This window comes from Manis javanica, chromosome 14 (assembly GCF_040802235.1).
Source record: "Manis javanica isolate MJ-LG chromosome 14, MJ_LKY, whole genome shotgun sequence".
Taxonomy (NCBI): Eukaryota; Metazoa; Chordata; class Mammalia; order Pholidota; family Manidae; genus Manis; species Manis javanica.
The window spans coordinates 22174046-22188148 of NC_133169.1; positions in this window are offsets into that span (position 1 = coordinate 22174046).

Consider the following 14103-nt stretch of genomic DNA (forward strand, 5'->3'; position numbering starts at 1 on the left):
ATGTCCTTAGGTACATTTCATCAACAGGCTGGGGGAGCTGATTATTAGCCATGTTGGCTAACGTAAGGTAGACTTACATATGTAAACTGTTGATTATACAAATTATCTAAAGAGGGAAAACAGTGAATGCAACCTATAGTAGTTTCGTCAGGGTACTGTAACAAAGTACACAGACTGCATGGCTTAAACAACGTTTTCCTTACACTTCTGGAGACCAAATCAAAGTGTTGTTGGTAGAGTTGGTTTCATTGTGAGCCCTCTCTCCTTCGCAAGCAGACGGCTGTCTTATTTCTTCCTGCGGTCCTCCCTGTGTGTCTCTGTGTCCTAATTACCTTGTCTTATTAAGACACTAGTCATATAAGATTAGGGTCCACTGCAATGACTTAATTTTATTTTAATTCCCTTTTTAATGGTAAAATACATTCACATTCTGAAGTAAAATATAGGACTTTAACATATGAATTTTGAACAGTTCATCACATAACAAACTGTATCAGGTGATCTAAGATGAGCTTTGCCTGACATTTCTGCTTCTCACTGAAGGTCTATAGGTCACTCTCTTTAGGTTTGTACAAGCTGAAATCAGTTTAGCTCCACATTTCTACCATCTTCTTCCTGGGATAATGACTCTACATGGGCTACATGGGAGATTCTTTTCTGGTTATAGAGTACATTTAGGAAGACAAATAAAAATGCACAAAGCCTCCTAAAGCCTGGGATCAGAATGGCACACTGTCACTTCTGTACATTTCTCACTGGCCAAAACAAGTCCCATGGCTTAGTCCAAAGACAAGTGAAAGAGGAGTACATTCCATCTCTGATGAAGATACAGAACAGGTATCAGTTCAGAGCAGGGTAAAGAACTGAGAGCACAAACACAATATACCACAGAAGCCTTTATTTTTGTTAAGAATGGATGATCAAAGTCAGAAAAGCTAATTCTCACCATCAAATACAAAGTAACATGGATATAAAAAGAAAGGCAAATTCCATATAGCACATTGGAAATGAACATAGAGTAAAATTAAGCAGACCCTAGAATAATTGCTATGAAAATATTCACATAGCAGAAACACATGTTGGACATTCATAATGCCAGAAAGGATTAGCATAATTAACGGTCCTGGATTTGGGGAGCGTGGAACAGCACTTGATTTGGAACACATTGTGAATTCCAGTTCATTTTTCTCATTAATGCAAATAAGGAATAATGCAATGTTATTTTATTGAAGATTGCTTTAGGTCACTTCTGTTTTAGATTGTTTTACAAAACTAAAAATGCAAAGGGCATTTTTATTTTATATTGAGGAAAAGTAGCTATGTTTGAGGCCTTTTGGAATCATGCATATCCCTAATATTTATTAATTAGGTGGCATAGAATATTTGCATAGAACTATATTTATGATGCTTTTTTTTTGCCTGTATTTGTTTTTCATTAATTCGGTTAGATCTCCAAAAACTGCCTAAATCCAAATATGCTTCAGGTTGCATTCCAAAATTTTATTTTAATGCATAAGGTGTACAATGAGGAAGACTAATCCTGAGGGAAGTAATTAATTCAGTTGTTAGTGAATCAGAAAACACTATTTCTTTAAGTCTCTTCTGTATATTCTATTGCTGAAATCTCATTATCTTTGTCTCCAAATTCAGTGTTAATTACACTTTATTAGTATACACAATGCTATTAGTATTTGTCAGTCCAAAGTAAATATAGGAACAGGTGGACTAATGTTTTAAAATGTTTTTTTTTTCAAGACTTCTTTTTTCTTTTCTTAAGGAAACTTATGGGCAATATTGCAAATTTCTGTAATATAAGACCTCTTTTATTAAGTCACACTTTAGGTTTACCTATAAGTATATTACACATAAAATTATATTTACTTTATAACTTGATATGGATAGTGCCGTCAGCTGAATTGTGTCCCTCCCAAATTCGTATGTTGAAGTCCTAACCCCTAGTGCCTAGAATATGAATGAAATTAGAGATAAGACTTTTAAAGAGGTAATTAAGGTTAAATGAGGTCATTAGAGTGGGGCCTAAACCAATATTACTTGTGTCCCCATAGGAAGGGGACATGTGGACGCAAATATGTGTTTGTGCAGAGTTGAAACCATGTGAATGCACAGAGAGAAGATGGCCACCTACAAGCCAAATAGAGAGACCTGAGAATGAAGTCATGCTGGCACTTTGATATTGAACTTCCAGCCTTCCTTACTGTACAAAAATAAATAAATTTATTTATGCCATCTAGTCTGTGGTGCATTGTTACGGCAGCCCTAAAAAACTAATACAGATAGTTAATATCAATAACATCACAGTAGGAAGTAGAAAAGCTGCCTCTAGTAACCATTTCTCCATTCTAGAACAAGTCAAGAAAACCCAAAAACCTAAAGCATATTATAGATTAAACAAAACCAATACAACATATATATGTGTGTATATATATATATATATATATATATATATATTCTCTCGTTAGGAGATACTGTCCTAAATGGTTATGCTCTGTACAGAAGAATCCTAACCCCTGGTGAGTACCCAGTGAATTAATTTGGCAGTAGGTTTCCACACAGTGATGATAACAAATATTTCAGGTTTTCTCTGGATACTTTGAATTTAGAAGTGAAAGTAATTACCTACTGGTTTATAGGGTCATAGTGAGTTGGAAAATGCTCTGAAATATGTCATAGGATTGCAGTAGCAAGAGGGGCATACACAAATTACTGCTCTGAACAATTACACATTTTAAGCTAACTGAAGTAATGAACAAAAAAAGGCTACATGGAAGAAAGATCGTTGGTAATTGACCAAAGAAGTAGAAACAGAAAAATAGAAAGGGTTTGGAGGTAGGGATATTTAAGTCATAATTAAAATAAATCAAAACAAAACCCTATCACTAGAAGACACAACAGAATACTTTAGTGATTGAGGCTTAGTCTCTGTAGCTTTGGCGAATTTTTTCACTACCTGAAATGTAATTCTTGACAAAGCCAACTGAATAGCAGTTTCAAGCTATGCATGAAATTTTGGACATCTTTATCTCTTTTACTAAAACCCCATGGTGTGATGGAAAATGAATGGTTCAAAGACTAAAGGTTCACAAAATCATGCAAAATGATCTTCCTCAATAAGAGGATACAGTGTCTCTTCTCTATTTTGGGAATGTCAGGAAAACATGGAAATGATTTTAGAAAATGCAATACACTAGATATTAACAAACCATTAATTATATCAACATCATAATGTGATATAGACATTATTACATGTACTTAAAAGTGAGTTTCCCTTAAGATAATAGGAGATTATAACAATATTAGGTCTTCCAACCATGAACATGGGATAGCTTTTCATTTGTTTATCTTGTTAATTTCTTTCATCAATGCTTTGTAGCTTTCAGTGCACAAGTCCTTCACCTGTTTTATTAAGTTTACCCCTAAATATTTTATTTTTACTTATGTACCTGAAAATGGGACTTTTACAAAATTTTCTTTCATGGATATATTTATTTGCTCATGTATAGAAATGCAACTGATTTTTGTATGATGATTTTATATCCTGCAACATTACTGAATTTATTTATTAGTTATAAGTTTTTTGTGTAGAGTCTTTGGGATTTATCTATATATAAGATTATGGCTTCTGCAAAGAGAGATAATTTTACTTCTTTTCCAAGTTTGATATATTGTATTTTATTACTAATATATTTTATTTATATAACTGTTCTGTATAACATAGTGACTTACAGTACTATGTTATAGAGTAGTGGCAAGAGTGGGCATTCTTGCTTTATTCTTGGTCATAGAGGAAAAAATGTTTCTCACTATTAAGTTATGATGTTATATGTGGGTTTTTCATATAATGTCCTTATTACCCAAAGCCTCCATAGATTCAATACAATTCCAATTAAAATTACAATGGCTTTTTTTACAGAAATGCAAAAAACCTTAGAATTCATATAGAACCACAAACACCTGGAATAGCTAATGCAATTTTATCTGGAGGCATCAAACTTCCTGATTTCAAAATATATTACAAGGCTACAGTAACTAAAACAGTAAGGCACTGGCATAAAAATAGACATACAGAAAAGTAGCACAGCATGCAGCTACCAGAAATAAACCTCACATATAATCTGTATCTCCAACAAGGGTGCCAAGAATACAAAATGGTCTCAAACAGTGTTGAGAAAGCTAGATATTGAAATGCAGGATAATAAAATTGAATAAGATTATACAACATACACAAAAATCAACTCAAAATAGATTGAAAATTTAAACATAATACCTGAAAGTTCAAAACTCCTAAAGGAAAGGGAAATTTCTTTTTTAGATATGACATCAAAAACACAGGCAATTAAAACAAAATTAGGCAAGTGGGACTACATCAAACTAACAAACATCTGTGCAACAAAGGTAGCAATCAGCACAGTGAAAAGTTAACATGGGAATCAGAGAAAATATTTGCAAACTGTATATCTGACAAGAGGTTCATACCCAAAATATAAAAAGAACTCATAATTCAATAGCAAAAAACACAACCCCCTATTGAAATGGCCCAATAATTTGAATATATGTTTCTCCAAAGAAATACAAAAATTTATGTGGCCATACAAATGGCCAACACACACACACACACACACACACACACACACACACACACACACACACATAAAGATGCCCCAAATCTCTAATCATTAGAGAAATGGAAAATCAAACCATAAATGATGACATATCACCTCAAACCTATTAGAATGGATATCTAAAAGACAAAACAAAAAACAAAAAACAAAAACAAGCGTTGGAGAGCATGTCGGAAACTGGAACTCTTGTACCGTTGGTTGGAATTTAAAATAATGCAGCAGCTATAGAAAACATTATAGATGCTCCTCAGAAAAATAAAAATAGAATGCTATATGATCCAGCAAACCCAATTCTGGATTTATGTATATAAAATAATTTAAAATCAGGATCTTGAATAGATATAAGAACTCACATATTCATTGCAGCATTACTCACAATTGCCAATATATGGAAATAACTTTAATGTCCATTGAAGGATAAGTGGATAAAGCACATTTGGTATCTAGGTATATACATACATGAACACTGAATATTATTCAGCATTTAAAAGGAAGGAAGCTCTGTCATATGGGACAGCATTGATGAAATTGGATATGATTATGTTAAGGGAAATAATCTAGTCATATAAGGACAAATACTGAATGATTCCACTTATGTGAGTCATTTAAGTAGTAAAACAAATAGAAGCAGAATAAAGTGGTGGTTGCCATGCCTTAGTGATGAAGAAATGGAGAGTTCCTATTCAACAGGCACACAAATTTAGTTATGAAAGAAGAAATGAGTCTCAAGGGGGATGATGGTGATAGTTACACAACAGTGTGAATGTCCCTAATGCCACTGACCTGTATACCTACAAATTGTTAAAATCGTAAATTTTATGTTATGTACATTAACCAAAATTTTCTTTTCAAAAAGTGAGTTTCTGAAAGGTTAAGCAAACTTCCTGGGCTTACAGAACTATGCAATGGTAGAGTGTGAATGCAAATCTAATTTCTCTTATTCTAATTATGAGGGACTTACCAAATCTACTTAATAACTACATAGGTCCTGCAGTGAAATATAAATATGTGATGAAACTGTGAATGCACTTTGTTATGTGAAATGATATTTTTCTTATCTATAATTATATATTAATTTATAACAATCACATGTGAACTTACTTTAAGGAAATTCAGATCAAATTCATGTATACAACATTTACCAACAGGCAGAGTCATCTCATCATCTATTTACGGGCACTTTTCTTTTCAGTGCAAATAATGCATAGATGTTAAGGATCATCACCTACTTATAGTCTGTAAATCCAGATGAAAGGACATAGTTGTCACTTTGATCTTAACAGAAGGCTGAAATGTCAGACTGTTCAGCATCCAATCCTTCATTGACTAAAATGTCACCTCATCTATGGAAGAAATCTATTTATTGCCTCTATAATCCACAGATTATATGGAACCCCAAATTGTCCTTGGGTTGATGTAATTAAATGCTTATTTAGAAATACATCATATAAATTTATGATGCTAATAATTATCTCTCTTCAACATGCGTCACGAACACTTGAAGCACTTAAAGGAAGAATAATTCCTTTAAAAGCATACAACCATTTTCAGGTGTTTTGTTCAGTTTAATCAATATTGGCATTTTAACATGAGCTTATTTTTTTCTACAAGGTGACAGAAAAGTATGTGTGTGTGTCTTATTTATACTAGGCAGATACATTTAATTAGCATTGAATTAAACTACCATAGCATTAACCATGTATGTGTTTGCAATTTAATTGAATAAAACTAAAGGATTTGTTCATCAAATTTGCTACGCTATATATACATCATTCTGCAAAAAGTGAGGTAAAAAAATACCAATCACAGAAATCATGCATCTATCCTCACAAGTGGAAAATGCCTCAATTCAACAGATTTTCAATAGCCATGGTCTCCACAACAGTGTGAATTATATTTAGCAAGAAAACACTAACAATTTAAACATTATTCAGGTAGCATTTAAGACATTTTTGGATATAATTTGAGCATACAATTTACAGGGAAAAGTCTACATACACCAATAAATTATTCTTCAGGCATTCACTAGGTGAACAAGGTTTATGAAATGGATTTAGAACTCAGCACTGGGGTTTTAAGAAAGATAAGTGTATATAGAAGGTGTTCTTTGCTGTTTCTACAAGTTATTTCTCATTCCTTTGTTGCCAGGACTCTGACTTCATTAAGTGCATAAACCCAGGCATGAAAGATTATTTTTTGGGGGCCAGTCAGTACAATCATCCACTTGCCTTATGTGTAAGGTTTCCAGCCTCCCTTGCAACTACGGATTCCAATTAAGCACATCCTAGCCAACAGGATATAAGAACAGAAATGCTTGCGTGCCTCAGTTAGGATACATATTTTTAACTAACAAAGGAATAAAGAAAGGAGAAAGACTTTTATCCATGTGCCCCTTTTTCTGTTTGGGACAAATGTTTGTGAGGAACTTCAGTTATTTTACTCTCATAGAATTATATTTCCTTGACATTGGAATTCAAACCAAGAAACTAAGAGTTATTTGACAGAGCATGATTTGGAACTGGGTAGGAAAACCTGGCATCTGGCATTGGCCAAGATTTGGATTTGACAAGTCATTTTACCTGGTTTCCCCATCTGTTCCATGAGAGAATGAGGAAAAGATATTTTCACAGGAAGAATCTGTTTCCTAAATCTGTGGTTAAATTAACCTCAAAGAGTGAATACTGAGATTACATCAAATAGACCACCACTAAATGACTAAAAAATAAAAAGAACCAAAAACATAAATATTTAAATTTATCATATAGTTCAACCCAAATATCTTGTCTTGTGACTAATTTGAACTTGAAAGATAGCTAATAAATTTAAACTGGGTATATCTGTAAGGCATAATGGAACCTACATTTAGTAGAACTGATATCCTTGCTCCCTCTCAGAGAAACATCTGAGTCTAAAAAGTCCTTTTTTGAGTCCTTTTTAAAAGAATATTCTTAGCAAAGTAAAGAAAAAAGATATATGAATCAAAATGATCTGTTGCCCAAAGTTACAATTTAACTATCTTATTTTAACAAACACTTCAGCTTATTGAAGATACAAAATTAAAAGCTTTTAGTTTAAATTTACGTAGACATAGTTACCTTGAGCATGAAAATATATGTCTTTAATAGGAAGAAACCAAAAAGTTATTTAAAAACTATTATTCTGATACCATGCTCAATGCTTCTTTTAATATATATATATAATCATTTGTTACTTGAGCAATATGATGCTAAAGTAACCTTCTTTATTTTTCCTAGAGCATCCTAATTATTTACACAACAAATATATCTCTGCAGTGTTTAATTTTATGTCTCAATTTGACTGGTCTAAGGGACATGCAGGTAACTAGTAAATATTATTTCTGGGTGTGTCTGTGAGGTGCTACAGGAAAAAATCAGCCTTTGATTCAGTAGACTGATTAAGTAGAGAAGACTGCTCTCACCAATGTGAGTGGCTGTCATCCAATCCCATGAGAATCCAAATAGAGAAAAAAGTCAGAGGAAGAACCACACCAATCCTCTTTGTAGTTTTGATTTGCATTTCCCTGGTGATTAGCAATGTGGAGCATCTTTTCATGTGTCTACTGGATATCTGTACTTCTTTGGAAAATGTCCGTTGACGTCCTCTGCCCATTTTTTTAATTGGGTCAATTGTATTTTTGGTGTTAAGACATTCAAAATATTCTTGAAATATTTAAATATTTAAATTATTTAAATATTTTGAATGGTTAACCCTTATCTGATAAATCATTTATGAAAATATTCTCCGATATTGTAGATTGCCTTTTTGTTCTGTTGAAGGTGTCCTTTGCTCTACAGAAGCTTTTTAGTTCGATGTAGTCCATTTGTTCATATCTTGCCCAGTGAGATGTGCACGGAAAAACACTGCTCATGCTTATGTCCAAGATAATTTTGCCTATGTTTCCTTCTAAGAGTTTTATGATTTTATGTCTTACATTTAGGTCTTTAATCCATTTTGAGTTTATATTTGTGTATGGAGTTAGACAGTAATCCAGTTTCATTCTCTTTCATGTAGCTGTTGAGGTTTCCCAACCCCACTTCTTGAAAACAGTCTTTTCCCTATTGTATATTCACAGCTCTTTTAATTGTACATTAATTGACCATATATGGATGGGTTTATATCTGGGCTGTCTATTCTGTTCCATTGATCTATGAGTCTGCTCTTGTACCAGTATCTTACTGTTTTGATTACTATAGCTCTGTAGTATAGCTTACAAGCAGGAAGCATACCTCCAGCTTTGTTCTTCTTTCTCCAGGACTGCTTTGGCTGTTCAGGGTCTCTTGTGGTTCCCTATGAGTTTTACAATTATTTGCTCTAGTTCATTGAAAATGTTGGTATTTTGATAGGGATTGCATTGAATCTGTAAATTACTTTGGTCCAGCTGGCCATTTTGACAATATTATCCCTATATATAAGCATAGTATGTAATTCCATTTACTTATGTCTTTAATTTCTCTCATGAGTGTCTTTTAGTTTTCAGACTACAAGTCTTTCACTGCTTTGTTTAGGTTTATTCCTAGGTATTTCTTTTTTTTTTTTTTTTTTTTTGATGCACTTATTTGAAATTGTATTTAGGTTTATTCCTAGGTATTTTTTTTATGTAATTGTTTTCCTGATTTCTCTGTCTGCTAGTTCCTTATTAAGAATGCAACAAATTTCTGTGTATTAATTTGTATCCTGTAACTTTTCTGAATCTAGTTATTCTAATAGCTTTTTGGCAGAGTCATTAGGGTTGTCTATGTATAGTATCATGTCATCTGCAAATAGTGACAGTTTTACTTCTTTCTCACCAATTTGGATGCCTTTAATCTCTTTATCTTGTTTAATTGTTGTGGCCAGGACTTCCAGGACTATTTTAAATAAAAGTGGTGAGACTAAGTATCCTTGTCTTGTCCTGATCTCAGAGGAAAAGATTTCAGCTTTTTACCACTGACTATAATGTTAGCTATGGATTTGTCATGTATGTCCTTTATTATGTCAGGTACTCTCTATACATCTTTTGCTTAGAGTTCTTATCATGAATGTATGTTGAATTTTTTCATTACTTTTTCTGCATCTATTGAGATGATCATATGGTTTATACCCTCCCTTCTGCTAATGTGGTGTATGACAGTGTTAATTTATGAATACTGACCATCCTTGTATCCCTGGAATAAATCCCACTTGGTCATGATGGGTGATTCTTTTCATATGTTTTTAATTCAATTTGCTAATATTTTGTTGAGGATTTTTGCATCTAAGTTCATCAGTGATATTGGTTTATAATCTTCCTTTTTTGTATTGTATTTGGTTTTGGTATTAGAGTGATGCTGGCCTCACAGAATGAGTTTAGAAGTATTCCCTTCTCTTCTTTTTGGAATATTTTAAGAAGGATGGGTATTAGCTATTATTTAAATGCTTGGTAGAATTTAGCCATGAAGCCATCTGATAATGGACTTTCATTTCTTTGGAGTTGTTTTATTGTTAATTCAATTTCATTGATGGTAATTGGTCTGTTAAGATTTTTTTTTCCTAGGTCATTCTTGGAAGGTTGGACCTTCTAGACATTTGTCCATTTCTACTAGGTTGTCCAGTTTATTGGCACATAATTTTTCATAGAATTCTCTAATAGTTCTTTGTATTTCTGTGGTATCCATTGTGAGCATTTGTTTTTCATTTCTGATTTTGTGTATGTGTTTACTCTCTTTTTTTTTCTTGATATGTCTGGCTAGGGTTTTGTCTATATTGTTTATTTTCTCAGAGAACCAACTCTTGGTTTCATTGTGTTTTTTGTTGTTTTTTTTTCTCTATTTTATTTATTTCTGCTCTGATCTTTATTATGTCCACCTTCTACTAACTTTGAGTATCATTTGTTCTTTTCCTGGTTTCTTTAGTTGTAAATTTAGGCAGTTTATTTGGAATTGTTCTTACTTCTTGAGGTAAGCTTGTATTACTATGTACTTCCCTCTTACAACTGCTTTTGCAGTGTCCCACAAATTTTGCACTGTTGCATTTTTGTTTTCATTCATCTCCACATATTGCTGTTTTTGTTTGTTGATCCATGGATTCTTAAGAAGCATGTTGTTTAGTCTCCATGTGTTTGTAAGCTTTTCTGTTTTCTTTATGTAATTTACTTCTAGTTTCATAACATTGTGATCACAAAAGATGCTTGATATAATCTCAATCTATTTCAATTTATTAAGGCATTTTTTTGTGTTCTAATATGTGGTCTATTCTGGGCAATGTTCCATGTGCACTTGAGTTAAATGTTTATCCTGCTGCTTTTTGGTGGAGTATCTTTTAGATACCTGTTAAATCCATATGATCTAATGTGTTATTTAGTGCCTTTGTTTACTTATTTGCTTTCTGCCTGGTGTATCTGTTCATCACTGAGTGATGTGTTAAAGTTTCCTAAAATTAATGAATTTCAGTCTATTTCCCCTTTTGATTCTCTTCTTATCCATATATGTGTGTGTGTGTGTGTGTGTGTGTGTGTGTGTGTGTGTGTGTGTGTGTGTGATTTTTACATATTTAGGTGCTCCTATGTTGGGTGCATAGATATTTATAACTGTTATATTCTTTTGTTAGACTATATTATCCTGTTATTTGCATGAAATAGCTTTTTCCGTCCCTTCACTTTCAGTCTATACATGTCTTTCAGTCTGAAATGAGTCTTTTGTGAGCACCATATAGATGGGGCTTGTTTCCTTATCCATTCTGCTACCCTATGTATTTTCATTGGTGCATTCAATTTACATTTAAGGTAGTTACTGATAAATATGTGCTCATTGTCATTGTATTAATTGTTTTCTGGTTGTTCTTGTAGTTCCTCTCTGTTCTTTTTTTCCTCTCTTATATTCTTCTCTTGTTGTTTGATGATTTTTTTTACTGTTGTGAGTTTCTTTTTTTAAATTTTTTGTGTATCTTTTATAGGCTTTAGATCTGTAGTTACCATAAGATTCATAGATAGTTTCCTAAATAAGTAATAGTATATATTAGGTTGATGGTCACTCTATTTAGAACACAATTTAAAAGGACTTCTTTGTTCTTCTTCCTCCTCCACACTTTATGTGTTAGATGTCATAATCTAGTATTTTTCTATCCTTTGACTGATTCTGTGTATAGTTGATTTCACTTATTTTTTAACTTCATGTTTGCTTAGTAAGTAATTGGTCTACTACATTTACTTTGGGTTTCATTTCAGTAATGAAAAATGTTTAAGCTTAAAAATATTTCTATCTCTGGTAGGTCCTTTAATATATCCTGTAATGATGGTTTAGTGATGGTGATTTCTTTTAACTTTCATTTATCTGGGAAATGTTGAATCTGTCCTTCATTTGTGAATGTTAACCTTGATGGGTAGAGGATTCTCAGTTTTAGATTCTTCTCTTTAAGTACATTAAATATTTCATGCCATTACCTTCTGGCCTGTAAAGTTTTTGGTGAGATATTTGCTGATAGCCTTATAGGGTTTCCCTTATAGTTAACTGTCTGCCTTTCTCTTATTGCTTTTAAAATTCTGTCTTTATCTTTAATCTTTGCCATTTGAATTACTGTATGCACTGGTGTTGTCTTCCTGGGGTTCCTTTTAGTAGGGATTTTCTTTGCTTTGAAGATGTGGATCTACTCCCTTCCCCAGATTTAGGAAGTTTTCAGCAATTATTTCTTCAAAGAGACTTTGTATCCTTTTGCCTCTCTCTTATCCTTTGGAACACCTATTATGCAAAAATTGTCTCATTTGGAGTTGTCATACAGCTCTCAGCATCCTCTCATTTTTAGAAATTCTTCCTTCTGTTCCTCAGCTGTGTTGTTTTCCTGTGCTCTAATTTCCATCTCTTGGATTGTCTCCTCTATTTGCAACAATGTATTAGTCATTCTATCCACTGTATTTTTCATGTAAGTTACTTATTTTTCAGCTCTGAGTGGCTCTTTTTGAAATCTTCTATACCTTTGTTGATATTCTCACTGAGATCATCAATTCTTTTCTGCAGGCCTGTGAACATAGTCATGACTATTACTTTGAAATCTTTAACAAGAAGATTGGTGATCTCCATTTCATTTAGCCCTCTTTCTGGTGTCTTATTCTATTCTTTCGTTTAGAACATATTCCTCTGCCTCCTCATTTTTCCTGAGTTTCTGTTTCTTCCTTTGTATTAGATAAATCCACTATGCCTCATGGTCTAGAGAGTCATAGCTTTGTGAAAAAAGTGTCCTGTGTTGGGCAATAACTCAAGACTCTTTGCTCATCAGTGCCTGACTCTCCTTTGTGGTGGAGTCACAGTTGCCTTTGGTGGGCTGTGGGCAAGGCCAGCTTTCTGTCTTTCAGGGGCAGTAGCTGATCAAGGTCAGAAGAGGCTGACTGCTTCCTCTGTGCCCTTTGTGAGCTGTGTGGTGGAACACCTGCTAAGACAGTTGTGGCTGGGTCTCCCCTCTGCCTGAAGGCCTGCAATCATGACACTTCTGGGCTGCTGGTGCAGGAAAGGCTGGTGCACAGGGAAACACACTGTGGGGCTGAACCACCAGCAAAGGGGATGGAATGTTTAGAGCTAGGTCATATGACCTCCTAACCAGCTGGGTGGAGGGAGGGCTTAAGAAGCATTGTCAACATGCCCTTTCTACTCTGGTGAGAGCTCCTTCCAATTTTTACCCCTCTGGAACCCTTCCCAAAGTTTTTAAATCTTTCAAACTCCTGCCTCTCTGTTGGGTCTCAGTGGGACCAATGAAATGTGCCTGTTCTCCACTAGTCCCAGGAATTTAAGCCTCTGAAAGTGCTCCTGGTAACCAGCCCAATTAATCACCAAAGCCAATGTAATGTGAACTCATGTTCTCAGAGCAGATCTCCAGGGACAGGTGTACAGAATACCAGTATACTTATCCCATCCCTATTGCATCACTCTCCCTCCCACTTGTGGACTGAGATGGTGCAAGGGCTTCAGTACTGATTGATTGTGGCTCTTCCATTTTACCATTCTCTGTGTGGGCTCCTCTTCTTCATCAGGTGCAGGTGGTCTGCTCTGCAGTCTCCAGGTCATTTTCAGGGATAGTTGTATTTGTTGTAGTTGCTTCTTTGGTCTGTGGTTGGGAAGAAGTTTCTGTCTTGCTTTCCTATTCTGTCACCTGTTTGGGAGATTGATGTGATATTTTTCTATAACATAAGTTGTGAATTTTAAAGAATTTCCAAGAGATGAAACCAAAATTCTGCTTGAAGTATCACAGGTGACTTGAATAATTAATTTTTAAATAGCATAAAGCAATATTTTGCTTTTCCTACAGTGTTAATTTACTTACAGTGAGGAAGAGTTACAATTCTTTAACCACAATTTTTCTTAAAAGGCAAAATAAATGCTCAAGTCTTGATGTAAGTATACATAATCCAAGGCTTATAGAAGTCACAATCATTGAGATTCCTTAAGCCAAGGCATTAATTTTGTTCTACAAGTTCAGTGTGTCTTCTCTGACGATAAAG